This window comes from Rousettus aegyptiacus, unplaced genomic scaffold (genome assembly GCF_014176215.1).
Source record: "Rousettus aegyptiacus isolate mRouAeg1 unplaced genomic scaffold, mRouAeg1.p scaffold_m13_p_12, whole genome shotgun sequence".
Taxonomy (NCBI): Eukaryota; Metazoa; Chordata; class Mammalia; order Chiroptera; family Pteropodidae; genus Rousettus; species Rousettus aegyptiacus.
This window is the reverse complement of record NW_023416287.1, coordinates 85,103,021-85,116,448: the sequence shown is the minus strand read 5'-3', so window position 1 is coordinate 85,116,448 and position 13,428 is coordinate 85,103,021. Positions and strand designations below refer to the sequence as shown.

Genomic DNA, 13,428 nt, shown 5'->3' with positions numbered 1-13,428 from the left:
GGAAGCCAGCAGACCTCGACTTTCGTCTTGGTTTTGCCCCAGTCTCGCCCACTAAACTTAAGCACATTTCTTGTTAAAAAGGATCCTGAGTTTCCCATCTCTGTGTGAAAAAAAAGTGAAATATGCTGTATCACGATGTCTGCAAGGCAATTAATAGGCCGCTGTATGCAAGCCGCTGGCGGACCTCAAGAAAACAGGGGTGTGGATGAGGAGAGCCCCTCACTAGCTCTCTTCACGAATAAATAGTAAAAGCTGACAGACCAGCTTGGAGCGAGGTATTTCAGGAAGAACTAGGTCTGAAATGCAGAAGACCGGCTGAGGGGTGCTACTCTTGTTTTCAGGGCCTGGCTGGGCCCGGAAGGCGTGCCGTGGCCTTGCCTGGTGGGGGCTCTGGGTGGACATCCACCTTCAGATTAAGTGGAGGAACTACAGGAGGGCTGGGGGGACCCTCCCGCATCCCCTCGGAGTGACGGATTGCAATAGGATGTTGCAGGAGACAGAACTGGTGACTATTTCCAGAGGTGGCAGTATCACAGGGTTGTAGACTTGGCAGCTCCAGGTCCCTTGGAGATGAGAGAGGCAGCCAGGAGTCCCATGAGCTTCAGACCCGGAAGGCTAAGAAACCCAGGAAGGACTCAGATGAAGGTAGGGGATCCCTGGGCAGGAAATCACAGCAGAGCTGGCAGTCAAGGGGACTTGGGTGGGGTCCCAGAGGGTTGCACCCAAACCACCTGGATGTCCCAATTAAGGTTCGGGCTGGTCCTAGAACCTGGGGGTGGGGGCAGAGATTGCAGCTGGGAGAAATCAGGGCTGAGGCAGCCTGACCTCCAGTTGGAGCACACCGTGCCTGGGACAGAGCAGTCGTCCTGCCCAGCCTTGTTGTAGGGTCTTAGCCCTGCTTTACTTATTTCAATAGATTTAGTGACGGAGAAGATCCCCAAATAAAACTAAACCCGTATCCACCGCTTCAGCACAGACTAGAGTTATTTTTGCTGCTGCTGCTGCTGTTTTATTTCTCCGATTATTTATAATCACAGGGCAAATGCTTTATTTCGGAAAATACTATCGAATGTAGATGTTTATACGCTTCCACGATAAATTTACTTTAAACGACTATTGATTAACAAGGCTGAGGCCGACACATGTTTTGCGATACGGTACCGCCCAGAAATGGAATGAGCAAAGGCGCAGTCGTATTTCTGATCGCCGGCCAGGGCCCGGAAGCCGTGGAAGTGGAGTGTGGGATTGTCTGCTACTTTCCTGCCCTCGTATGATGAGAACAGGGCCGCGAGCCACGAGCCGTGCTCATGTCAACCCAGCGACGGTAAGCGAGGAGGGGGACCGCAGTCCCAATAACGGACCGGCGCGGGCGAGCATTGTCTCTCCTGTCTCTGCTCGTAGAGAAAATTCCACTTATGTGGCTGTTAAAAATTTGCTTAATTTTGCCAGGATTCAAACCAGAGTCTTCTGAGGCCCTGTGCATTCAAAAGCAAGGCCCAGCCAAAACAGATAACAGCTTTTGACGTACGAATTCTTTTAGCTGTTTCAGCCATTGCAATAAGGAATTTGGTGATCTGTTTTTCCATTTTTTGTTTTTGTTCTTATTGTTGTGACTGGACGTTGGATGAATTATTTAATTTCCTTAAAGTCTTACATTTTCTCATCTGCAAAATAGAAAAATTTCTACACTTTCTTCCCCTCACAGTGTTGAGGGGTATGCAACGAGTAATCTACACAATAGTGTTTGAAAACTGATATGTTCGGATACATGGGAATTGTTGGCACAGTGGTAGGAAGTCGGATTCTCTCTAATCTCTGTTCCTCCACATCTCTCTATATTCAACCCAGAGTTTTGATTGAAAAATGATGGTTTTTCCTCGTTTTATTACTCATTTTAGAATGTTATCCTGAGTAATAGCACTGTAGTCTCGATGAGGGCCATTCGAAGAGGAGGAATTATGCAGAAGGATGTTTGTAAATAACGCTTAGGTGACACTCGTGTGATAATTGTGGCTTTTTGGAGATGAGTTTTATAGCAAGTCCTCAATTTTCCTGTCACTGTTTTTCTGGGCGCCCACTTAGGCAAGCACATTCGTTTCGCAGAACTAGCCGCTCAGGGATCTGAATCCCGGGGGAGTTCCACGGCTCTGCGAACCTTCTTTTCTTCTTCTGTGGCTAATTCTGCGGACCCCCCCGGAGGACAAAGGCGGCAGTATCACCTCCTTCCAGCCCTAATAGCACACCCCTTAAGAGAGTCAGTTTCCAGCTCCAGTGAATAGCCGTCCCTGGATCACAGTGATGAACCCTCGGTGGCCAGAGGGCCCCAGCGGAGATGCTTCGTGGGGAATCTGCACCCCAAAGGTGACCCCCACCTCTCCCACCCCCTCTGTGCCTGTACGTGGGGAGTCCTGAGTGCTGGAGGCGAGGTGAAGGTGCAGGACCCTCCTTTAGGTAACTGTACGTGTCCTCGGGGGTCTGTGAAGCAAACTCCTGGGACCCCCGGGCTCTGTGGCTTTCCCGGGAGCTATACCCATCGTACATGGCACTGTATCGTTCTCCACCTCATGCGTGTTCTCCAGCTTTTAGTCGCTGGAGAGTCTCGAACATCCGCTGCATTGTCTTCCCTTGACTCGCCAACTCCATTCGAATCGACTTTCGGATTGAAGTCAGCCAGTGAATTTTGTCAATGGACCTTTTGGAAGCTTCTGGGGTCAGACATGGAGGAGTCCTCGGAGGTCATCTTGTCCAGCCCTCTCACTTTACTCGTGAGAGCTGAGGCCCAGAGGAGTTGAGAGACGGGTCCAGGTTGTGCCGTGAGTTAAGGCAGAGCCGGGACGTGAACCTGGGGCTCTTCTACTGCCTGGGTGCAGGGAGATATCAAGTGTCCGTATTTAAACATGGAGTAAGGAGTACTTAGCAGGTGTCTAGTTTAGCCAGGCTGTTTTTGAGGTTGTGGTATTGCCAAAATAATGAGTCACCAGGCTAGAACATCCTGCTTTTATGGCATGTTTATGGTTGACTCCTGGTAAACCAGCATTCCCTTATGATGTTACCCTTGTTGAAAAGCGCTCCCAAATGCATCGGTTTGCTTTTCTGAATTAGTGACCCAAACTGACTTTTAGATGTCACAGAATCTCGCCCGCCCCTCAGAATCATTCCAAATACGGGTTATCATTTTGTAAGGTTACAGCTTCGGAGCGCGGGTTTGGCACGGGCGCAAGCCACAGAGGCCCTTCGGGCACTGCCGCTCCTCCCCGCCACACTAGCTCATTTAAAGTACAGCGTTCTGGTTGTCTGAATTCTTCCGCATGACCTTTACGAGCCCGGTTTGCGGTTCTTTTATTGTCTCGTGGACGGAGTCGATGGGTTGCTGGACCAGTCGCGTCCTGATGAGCCATTGATTTTTCTCTTCCCTCCCCACCCTTTTCACGGCAGACTGGACACGGACTCAGGCAAGGTCTGAGCTTGGCGGCGAGGTGCGCCGGGCTTGTGTATTTTCTCTCGTCGTTAATGTGGCGGTGATTCAGCACCGGGCTCTTCTCTCCCTCACATGCCATGCCCGTGAGAGCAGAGGAGTTTGAAACTCCAAGGCAGCAGGGACAGTGTGACCGTCTTATTAGAATACCCTTCCTGTGGAAGACCTTCGCCCCCTGCTTCCCGATGACCCCAGCCAGAATATGCCACGTGCTGGAAGAACACTGAGACTCTAATTACTGGCCTTCAGCCCTCTGGACTTCCGTCCGTGGAGAGGAAGAGAGAAAAGAGCTATGGACAGTGACCGAGAGGACAATTCCCTACGTACTTCTGAACAGGTTTCAAACATGGAGGACATGGGCATCACCTAGGGCAAATCTTCCTGGAGACGGTGACTGTGCGTATGTTATATGTACGATTACTGTGCATATAACTTGCCTTAGCAAGTTAAGATGGTTTTGCTCCCCTAACTGAGGGCTTGCTTTTTCCCACCCCCGTGGACTTTCTTGCGGGAGTCATCTCTCAGATAGCTGTGGCATCGTAGTCCGTCTAATGAATTACCGCCCCGGGGGGGCTTGCTGGTCCTTCTGGACCGTGGGGAGGGGGTCTGGTTTGAGACAGGTGCGCCAGCGGCGGGACGTGGCACTGGAGGTCGCCACTTGGCGTGTGTTGGCTGGAGAACAGAGGCAGTGGGTGGGCAAAGTGAAAACACTTCTCGTTAAGGATGGCGAACGCTCGGGAAAGAAAAGAACATTGCAAACGTCACCTCATCGCGGGGAAGCCACAGGAGCGTCAGAAAGAAAGTGGGGCTGGGAGTTATAAGGTGAGATTTAACGTCAGCGCTGCCCGAGACATGGGACCCGGTCAGGTCGTGCAGCCCTGAGCCTCAGTTTCCACTTAATAATGAGGATGGCGTGCAGGGCAATGGGTGCGATGGCTGGTGGGGAGGCTTGCTTACTCCGTGGTAGGCTGAATAATGGCCCCAAAGGTGTCCTTGCCTCAGTCCTCGGAACCCGACAGTGTTACCTGACATGGCAAAAGGAACTTTGCAGAAGTGATTAAGGATCTGGAAACGGAAAGGTGATCCTGGAGTATCTGAGTGGGTCCGATGTAATCACAAGGGTCCGTCCTTATACGGGGGAGGCAGCAGAGGACTATGAGGAAGGGGCCTTGAGTCAAGGAATGCGGGCGGCTTCTAGAAGCTGAAAAAGGCAAGGAAACGGATTCTCTCCTCAGAGCCTTCAGAAGGAACCAGCTGTGCCCACACTTTGACTTTAGCTCAAGGGGACTAATTTCGAACATCTAGCCTCTAGAACAATAAGAATAAATTCATGTTGTTTTAAGCCACTGAACTTACAATAATTTGTTGCAGCAACGATAAGAAATGTGTACACTTACTTATCTCATAGTTTTTGTAATGATTAAATGTGACTTTGTATTTATATATTTCTATATCTCAAAGTACAACATAGATGTTAGTACTTTTAAAATGAACTCGTATATTTATCTGCATTTCCAGGTTAAGGTGGTCAAGATATGCTAAGAAGACCAGGGGAATGATAATCAGGACTTTTCAATTTTGCAGCGAACAGACTGTGTCTGAAAATTTAAACCCATGTTATCAAATGATTTTTAATTGGGAGATTGCTCATCATCATTGGTGCCTGTGAGTCACTTTTTAGGCGAGCAGGCAGGTGTGTACCTTACTTTCTGTACCTGTGTCTCAACCTTGGATGCTCACCAGAGTCACCAGGAGAGCTTTTAAAAGTCCAATGTCCAAGCCACACCCCAGAACAATTATATTGGAATTTCTGCAAACATCACCTGAACATTGGTATTTTTAAAAGCTCTCCAGGTGATTGCAGTTTCTCGTGTCTGATGAGTAACATTTTTAGGTCCATTCTCTATGAAGTCTGCTGATCGAGGTGTTCTTTTGAATTTGGGGGGGAAATGGCTCTGCTAAGGACTCTGTCGTATCTTTCAACAGTATAACCATATCGGTTTGTGAGCCATGGTGTGTTTCTGGCAAGAAATACAAAAGTATTAGCCAGCGTCCCTGACATGTTCAGCAAACGGATCGGTGTGCCCTGGTGGCAAACACAATTTCAATAAGCAAACACTTTTCTCCTCGTATGGCCCGAAGGTTTTTAAAAGCGATCGTGACGGGGAGAAGTGGGCAACGTCGAGGCTTTCTCCTCAATTGGTTGCGCCCCTGGAGAATTATTAAATATCGTTTTTACATTATGTCCTCATGTCTCCAGTCTGGAGGAGGAAATACTCATTTTGAGATTTCTTTCTTTGGAACCACCGTCGCCGGGAGGAGCTGTGGTCTTTGAAAAGTACCAGCGCCGCCTCCGTGTGTTGCCGGGTGCCCTGAGCTGCGTCGTGCCGCTGAGGGCCTCTCCGGGCCGCCTGTCACCAGGAGCGCCCCGGCCTTTGACGGCAGGTGACGTTATCTGCCTTATACGTGTCACAGGGAGGGTATGACAGATAAAATTGTGTCTATAAATCACAGAGTGCTATGCAGATGTGGCTGTTATGTTTTCGCTGGGGATTCTGGGTTGAAGTTAGAAAGGTGAGAGAAAGCCTGTAGCATAAGCTCATTATAATTATGTATAAGAACAGGTGGGTTCTCAGTGACCAGGTAGAGGCACTGGCTCCAGATGGCGTGTGATTTCTTACTGGTCATGTAACCAGTTGGGTTTAATTTTCTCATCTATAAATGGAAACGTTAATGCTTGGCTTTGTTAAGAGCGCCCTGGACGCATTTGGGTGTCTAGACAGCAGGGCAGTGTTTGAGTGTGGCTCTGGGTTAGACTGTCTTAGTTTATATCTCGGTTCTGAAACTCCCTGTCTGGGGGACACTCAGGAAGCTGTTTGACCTGCCTGTGCCTCGGGTTTCGCATCTGTGAAATGGGCGAATAAGGCACCTCCTCACAGGGCCGTTGTAAGGACGAGCTAAGGCGCCAGCCCTGGGTGTGTCCCCACAGCTCTGCCCTTCTTCCTAACCCTCGACCCTTCAGCAATGCTGGAGCCCGAATAAGCCTTTTATCCTCTTCTCTTTCCTTTCTCCTCCTCCCCCTGTAATAAATATTTACTGGCCGCCTGCCCCTCACAGGAACTACATTATGGCTATAATTTGTATGCAAAGGAGACACTCTTGTCAAGAACTTTAGTGGTTTCAAAGCTTGGTTTAAAATACGGATACAGAGTAGTGATGGGGAGGGATTGGGTGAGGAAAGGCCTATCTCGTTTCTGATAGATGAGAAATGTAAAACCTTGAACGGTTTATTTGCACCAACGAGAGTAAGACGAGGGGATGTTTCTATCATTGTGGATGTCAGTAGACGGTCTTAGGGACCAGGCAGAGGAAGGTTGTGGGCATGTTGCTGGTGCATCAGATGGTCTCCTAGAGCGTGGACCTGGTTCTCTGATCTGATTGGCAGACAGTCATTCGTCTATCAAAGCAAACAGGATGACTGGGGAGCTCCATAGGCCTGGCGCTGTGCCAGCTGGTGGGGGTGGGGTGGGGAATGCATGTCCCACAGGGAGGTGTCAGAGAATCTGGAGACCCCTCAGTGGAAGGGTGGGGCCGTTTCCTCAGTGCTGTGAGTGTGGGGGTAGCAGCTTCAGGAAGCGTTTTTACTAGATCCCTGAGCTCAGAGAGCACTTTGGGTTCATGAAATTGTTTATTTATTAACCTGCTTTTTGGGTACCATTCACATACAGGTTTAGTTTGCTTTCATGAATTTATACCTTTTTCAAAGAAAATAGTCTAAAATGAAATGCTCTTTCCCCAAGATTTCCCTTGGCGTGAATTCCTTGTGTTCTAATCAAGTCTATGTAGTTTGGCCCTGCTTTTCAGCAACTTGGGCTTTTCTCGTGATTACAGCTATTAATCAAGTTCAGTGGCGACCATACATAATAGCCATTTGTGTTATTTTCAACTCTACTTTTCAAGACTAAAAACAAGAGGATCGTTTTAAGGACATGGAATAATTCTAGAGCGTGCTCGAAGACATTTTTACCAATTCCACTTCGAACCACATTCGAAAAATGATAACGAAGATTGCAGTGATGCCGATGAGTGCATTCTGCCTTCCGGTGGTCATTCTGAACCAGGCAGTGTCCCGAGGGCCTTGCACACATATTCTCATCCATCACCCCAGCAGCCGGATGAGGCCATGCTCTCTTAGTTTTCATGTTTTACAGATGAAGGGCATTGAGGCACAGCAAGGTGGGATACATCGTCCACGTTCGAAAGGCTCATCAGTGGAAGGTCTACCGCCTCGATGTGCATGTGGGGCAGATTCAGGTCTGCTTTGCGCTCTGCTGTATCACCGCCTTGGTCGAAATCCACACTTCGGTCAGTAGAGAGGAGCCCCTGAACAAGGCAAGAAGGGCCTATTAGCTAATTCACCCCGCTAAGTCCCTGCCAGGTTTGGTTGAGTATTTATCTTCGAGAGGGGGACACTGAGTTGCTGAGAAATTGGGAACTGCCTCAGGGCACAAAGTAAATCATTGATGGAACTTAAATCCAGAAGCTAGCGGCTCCTTAAACTCACTCAACAGAGACTCAGTCTACACAGTTGCACAATCTATATCAATTTAAATTGAGGGAGAGATCCATTTTGTTTTGGGTAATCTGGAACTTAGAATTTGGATTCAATTCTAAAACTTCTTTTTTCATATTTTAAAAAACTTCACAGGCCTTTGGCATGAGGGCGCTAGTCACTCTGGGCAGGTTATCCCACCTCGGCAAAGAATACTTCCTTCATGTGGCCGGCGGTGGGGTGGATGCTAATGGTACCTAAAGCTTTGTAGGTATTTGCTATAAACTGCGCAGTGGTTGGTTACTTGCTATGCGTTTTTAATAACTTAAGAGAGCAGTATTCTCAAAACCATCATCATGGGTTTAGGGAAGTTACTCAGAGCCAACTTCAGGTTAGCAGAAACAGATTTTCTAAAAGGGAAACTCTCTGGCCATACCACACAGCACTTGTGACTTTGTTTTTGTGTGTTGGGTACTGGAGGCCATTTGCTTTGTACAAAAAGCTAGTACTTAGGTTCTGAGCTGTTAACCATCCCCCTCTCCCCTTCAAGGACTTCTTGACAAAGACTTGATTTCTAAATCCTAGCGGATCAACAGATAGCACTGAGGAAGTTAAGAAAGCTCATGGCCTCTGTCTAAGCTCTTTCCTGCACCGGTCAAGAGTCCGGGGTCCCCACCGGCTAACAGCTATGGTATGCCGGGCATTCTCCACTCAGCCCTCCAGATCGCTCTGTATTCACAGACATTTTGGGGCTCCCTCGCCCTCTGGCCTCAGGCTTGGTTTGGCCACTGGCAGGAAGTGGAAGGACAAGAGAGGATAGGTCAGAGCACTCCTCCCCTCCCCGCCCCCTCCTTACCTGCACCCCATTTCCCTTCCTCTCTGTTAGCTCCTGCTGGGCAGGCCCCCTTCTGCATCCCATGGCTGTGAGCTCTTCCTGATTCTGGTGATAGGTCCTCACCCTGGCCCGTCAGCCCTGGAGTTGGTAGGGGTCTTCTATTGCTGCTAATCCCTGGGGGCCTTGACAGGACCCTCGACCCTGCACAGGTGTGCCTCCAGCTCCTCCCTTAGCCTCTCTTCAAATTCTCCTTAGGAAAATGTAGGCATGTCCAGTTTAGGCCATGCACAGCCCGAGTCCCGGTGTATTAAAATGCTAAGCTGATGGGTATTGTTGCAATTCTGTCATCAACTTCCAGTTTTATTTGGGGGAAGGTGACGATAGAGAAGTGGTATTGTTTTCTTCTTGACTCTATCTGACGTATAAACTTCTCTTTTAGGATGTGGAATTGTTCAAATGTGCTGTAATTATTAATGGTCAGAAAAAAAGCACTATCTGTTGCAAAAACATTGGGAAACCTAGAAAACGTGACCTGGGGTGGAGGGATGGGGTCAGTAAGAGCCTGTTCTTCCTTCCACCACGTGGGGCTTTAGCGGGCTGATGTAAGAGAAGCCCAGAGGTGACTTTTCAGCCGAGTGTCTACTACATACCAGACGTGGTTCTAGATGCTGGGGATGCAGCACCAAGCAAGACACATGGAGCTGGTGTTCTGGAAACTTAGGCCGTGACGCCAAGCAAGATAAAATGGGTAACTTACCTAAGGTGTTCGAAAACGACTGTCTGGAGAAAAGTAACCAAAGAAACGGGGGTGCGGTTGCGGGCGGGAGTTGGGTTTGTAGAAAGGCAGTCGGGGCGGGCTCTTCAGAGGCGGCGTTTGAGCACAGACTTGCATGAGGTGAAGAAGAAAGACACTTTCATATCTGAGAGAGGAGGCTGGAGGCAGAGAGGGAAGGCTGGGCCCGGAGCCGAGGGAGCTGGGGGAGGGGGCCCCGGGGTGCGATGGCGCCGGCGGGTGCAGAGCCACGTGGGCCATCGTGAGAACTTTTGTTTTACTTCTTAAGAAATGAGTCGTTCCTGCAGGTTTGAGGAAGCGATAGTTAGCTCAGACTTTTGTTGTCACACCATCGTTCTGGATGCAGTCCTGAGAGCAGACTGCAGGGGGACCGAGGGGGGGGGGCGGGACTTGGAGCCCGAGTAGGATGTTGCTGATACTGGAGCAGGATGGGGGCAGTGGAGCAGGGGAAAGCGGTCGGATTCCAGATAGTTTTTTTAAAAGGCGAAGCTGATGGGATAGGCGGACGACGAGGTGTAGCGGGGAGAGGAAGCATGATGATGCCGAGGGTTTTGCCCGAGCTGTCGGAAGCTGCCGGCACCTGAGAGGGGAGGCCCGTGGGGAGAGCAGGCTTTGGGGCGGGCTGGAGGAAGACCAAGAATTTCATTCTGGACACATGAGCTTTGATGAGTCTACGAGAAACCCCAGTGGTGATGTCAAACGTGTGACTTCCGTCAGTGTGCGAATGATGGTTTTACGTTTCACGCGTTATCATTCTTGGTGGCTCGCTTTCTCCGAGACGTGCTTTAAGGAAAAGAAATGTTTACGCCATGGCTGTAGTGATTTTGAGAGTAATCCTCAAGGCAGAGTATATGCAATGCCCGTATTTTCCATTGATGCAGAACCATCTTCGTATAGTTCACAGATTCAAGGACACTTGTGGGAATTTATTCTGAGCCAAGAGACTTTTGGCACCGTTTTACCAGCCCTAACTATAACTACACCGAACCTTTTTTAGAGCAGAGCTGCGTGTTATGTCATTATGGAGTGAGAGTTTCAAGTCGGCCACAAAAGCAGACCTCGTGCGAATGGAAATAGCACTTTAACAAAGCCCCGATTTGCTTGTGCGTTAAAGCTTTGCTGCCCTTTTAGACAGATTTTTGATTTTAAATGTTATTCTGGTACCTCTTTTTTGTGCTTTTCTCCCCACTTTATTTTTTTCCTGAACGTTCTGTTTTCTTGTTGGTAATGCCATAGTTGCTTCGCAAGTGAAGTTAGATGATAAGTACGGGGAGAAAAAACATCGGTGTTTATCGAGCAGCCATTTGCTGGCTGCTGGGCTGGATGCCTTCCTAGTTACCTATTTAATCCTCAAGACAATATTTTGAGATAGGCGTGACTGTTCTTGCTTAGCAGATGAGGATACTGAATCTCAGCGAGGCTAAATGGACGTGCAGAAGGCCACATGGCTAATTAGTGACACGAGTTGAGATTCCGGTGCGGATTAGTGAATCTCCAAGGTCCAGGGCCTCCCCTGGGCTCAAGCAAAGTTCTCTCTCTCGGGCAGTGTAGTGCCTCTAGGTGTTGGTGCCTGGCTTTGTCTGGCGTTCTTCCTGTCGGCGGAGAGGACAGCCGTGCCGCTATTTTTCTCTGCTTGGAGCTTCTTTCATGAATGTTTCTGCGAGCGTCCTGGAAGGTAGGGGGCGGGCACACCTGCTGTGTGCCGTGTTGGTAGGGGGCAGCGAGTCCTCTGGGGGCTGCCACTCTAGCAAACATTAAATAAGGAATCGCATGGGAAAAGAGCGTGAGGGTAAGGGAGGAGCAGGTGCTCCGCGAGCATGTGTCTGTCTGTCTGGGACCACATGCACCTCACCTCAGCCTGCAAGCCAAAGCATCGTCAGCCCAGGAGGCAGGGCATAAGGCTCTTGGCAGCAGGAACAGCACGCGGGCCTGAGGTAGGGCTGAGCGTGGAGTGGCTGAGATTGCACAGGCGCAGTGGATAGGGGCGAAGAGGCGGGGGCTAAGGGCCGATTACTCTTTGGTGCTAAGTGACTGTTTGTTACACCGTTGACTTTTCATTTCCTGATGCCAGGGCCACTCTCGGAGATTGTTTTTTGGGGTTTTTCTTTTTAAGGTTAGGAAAAAGCCAAGAACAAGAGTGCGCATAGTTGGATTGAGAATTATAAGGTGTGCTGTGCATTGGCTAAATTTTCGAGAGAGTTTTAGGTCAGGTTCACCCAATGCAAGTGATTCCTGGGAGGATGTTTTTAACTGAGAGGACTGTCGGCTGGGCCGCCCGCACTGTGGGAAGCCAGCTTCTCGAAGAGTGGGAAGTGTGCGTGAGTTCGAGGGTGGTTGCATAAACTAGGCCGTGTCTTAAGGTATGAGTGTATCTACCCACTTAAGGTGGAACGGTGGAAAACTTCAAACTTCTCAAAACCTTTCATAAGGGAAGAAACCTTTTTGGCTGTAAACTTCAGACTTCGGCACCTATAAATCGATGGAAGGTTGATGCTTTCTAGCACAGAGGTTCCCAGGCGGCCCAGTTGGCTTGAGTGGCAGCCTGAATGGCATGCGGTGAGTGCCCAGCTGGCGTGAGCTGGCGTGTGGGCCTGGCCAGACGTCTGGCACCCAGAGCGACTTCATTGTGTGACCGGGTTTTATCCAAGGTCCCTATCATTTCCCTGCTTACACAGCACAGCCCTAACTGTCCCCTCTACGAGTGAATAGGAGAACGATCTTCACCCGGCCTCCCGACTGGTACAAATAAGAACCCTACAGTGTCACCAACATTCTTCTGCCTTCGTATCCACTTCTGGCCCCCGGGAGGAACAGAGGGAGTAAAATGAATGAAACAGGTTCTTTGTTCCTTGCCCCACATGCATTGTTCATCGGTAGGATGAGCAGGTGGATAAATGCCTTTTCGCAAGGCCATCGTCAGTATCTAAAGGTCATCAAATCTTTATTAATCAGGGAAGATGCTGTTCGCACAGTCCCTTGAGAAATCAAGTTTCATGGCATCTTATTGCCCTCGTTGGAGCTACAGGTTTCGAGCACATGCGACCCACAGACCCACGTTATACTTTTATTCTCTCTTCCAAAGTTATTGCGTAGATGGCATGAATAATTTGTTGGACTATGTGTACTGGTGATTTAGAAGCTTATCTTCTAGATAAAATGTAAAAGATGCTGCTGTGACTATCCTACAGTTCCAAATATGTTTCGCCCACATAAACAACCACAACAAGTACACAAAAAAACACAAGAGTCAGTGTGGCTTCTTACACCAAATTGAGTGGCAAATCTTCTAGCCATGATGAAGGATAGCAGTAGGGTATTTATTGTTTTTATGATTTCCTATGTCCTATTACCCACCAGTCTTTTCAGATAAGTTGCATAAGATTTTATAAAAGGACTATACTCATGAATTTGACTTTGGCTTTCATACAAAATGATAAGCATCATTTTTGCTTTGTAACGTTTTATGCTTGTGCTTTTTAGGCACCTGGATTCTCACTCTAGAGTTTCAGACAATAGCCGACAATCCTACCGAAAGTTAATATCTAATCTGATGAGGCTTGACTTAAGAAACCATTGGAAAAGGCTAGAAACACACCATCGACCTAGGTCATTTCTAGCTGGAGCTGGCTTTTTGGTTAGGATGTGATTGAGCTGAAAAGAAAATAGTTTCCTCAATCACTTGGAAACGGTCATCAAGGTGCCCCTGGGACCTCATGGGCTGTTCTAAACTCCTTCCCACAGCGCAGGTTAGCAGGCACCTGGCCAGGTCTGAC

General features: G+C 48.9%; 1 protein-coding gene across 4 annotated transcripts in view; it reads left to right on the top strand.

Annotated features, from left to right (window-relative positions):
- The window catches only part of RNF152 (ring finger protein 152), a 70,551-nt gene that overhangs the window by 25,799 nt on the left and 31,324 nt on the right, over positions 1 to 13,428 (top strand). The gene's annotated exons all lie outside the window — the stretch shown is intronic.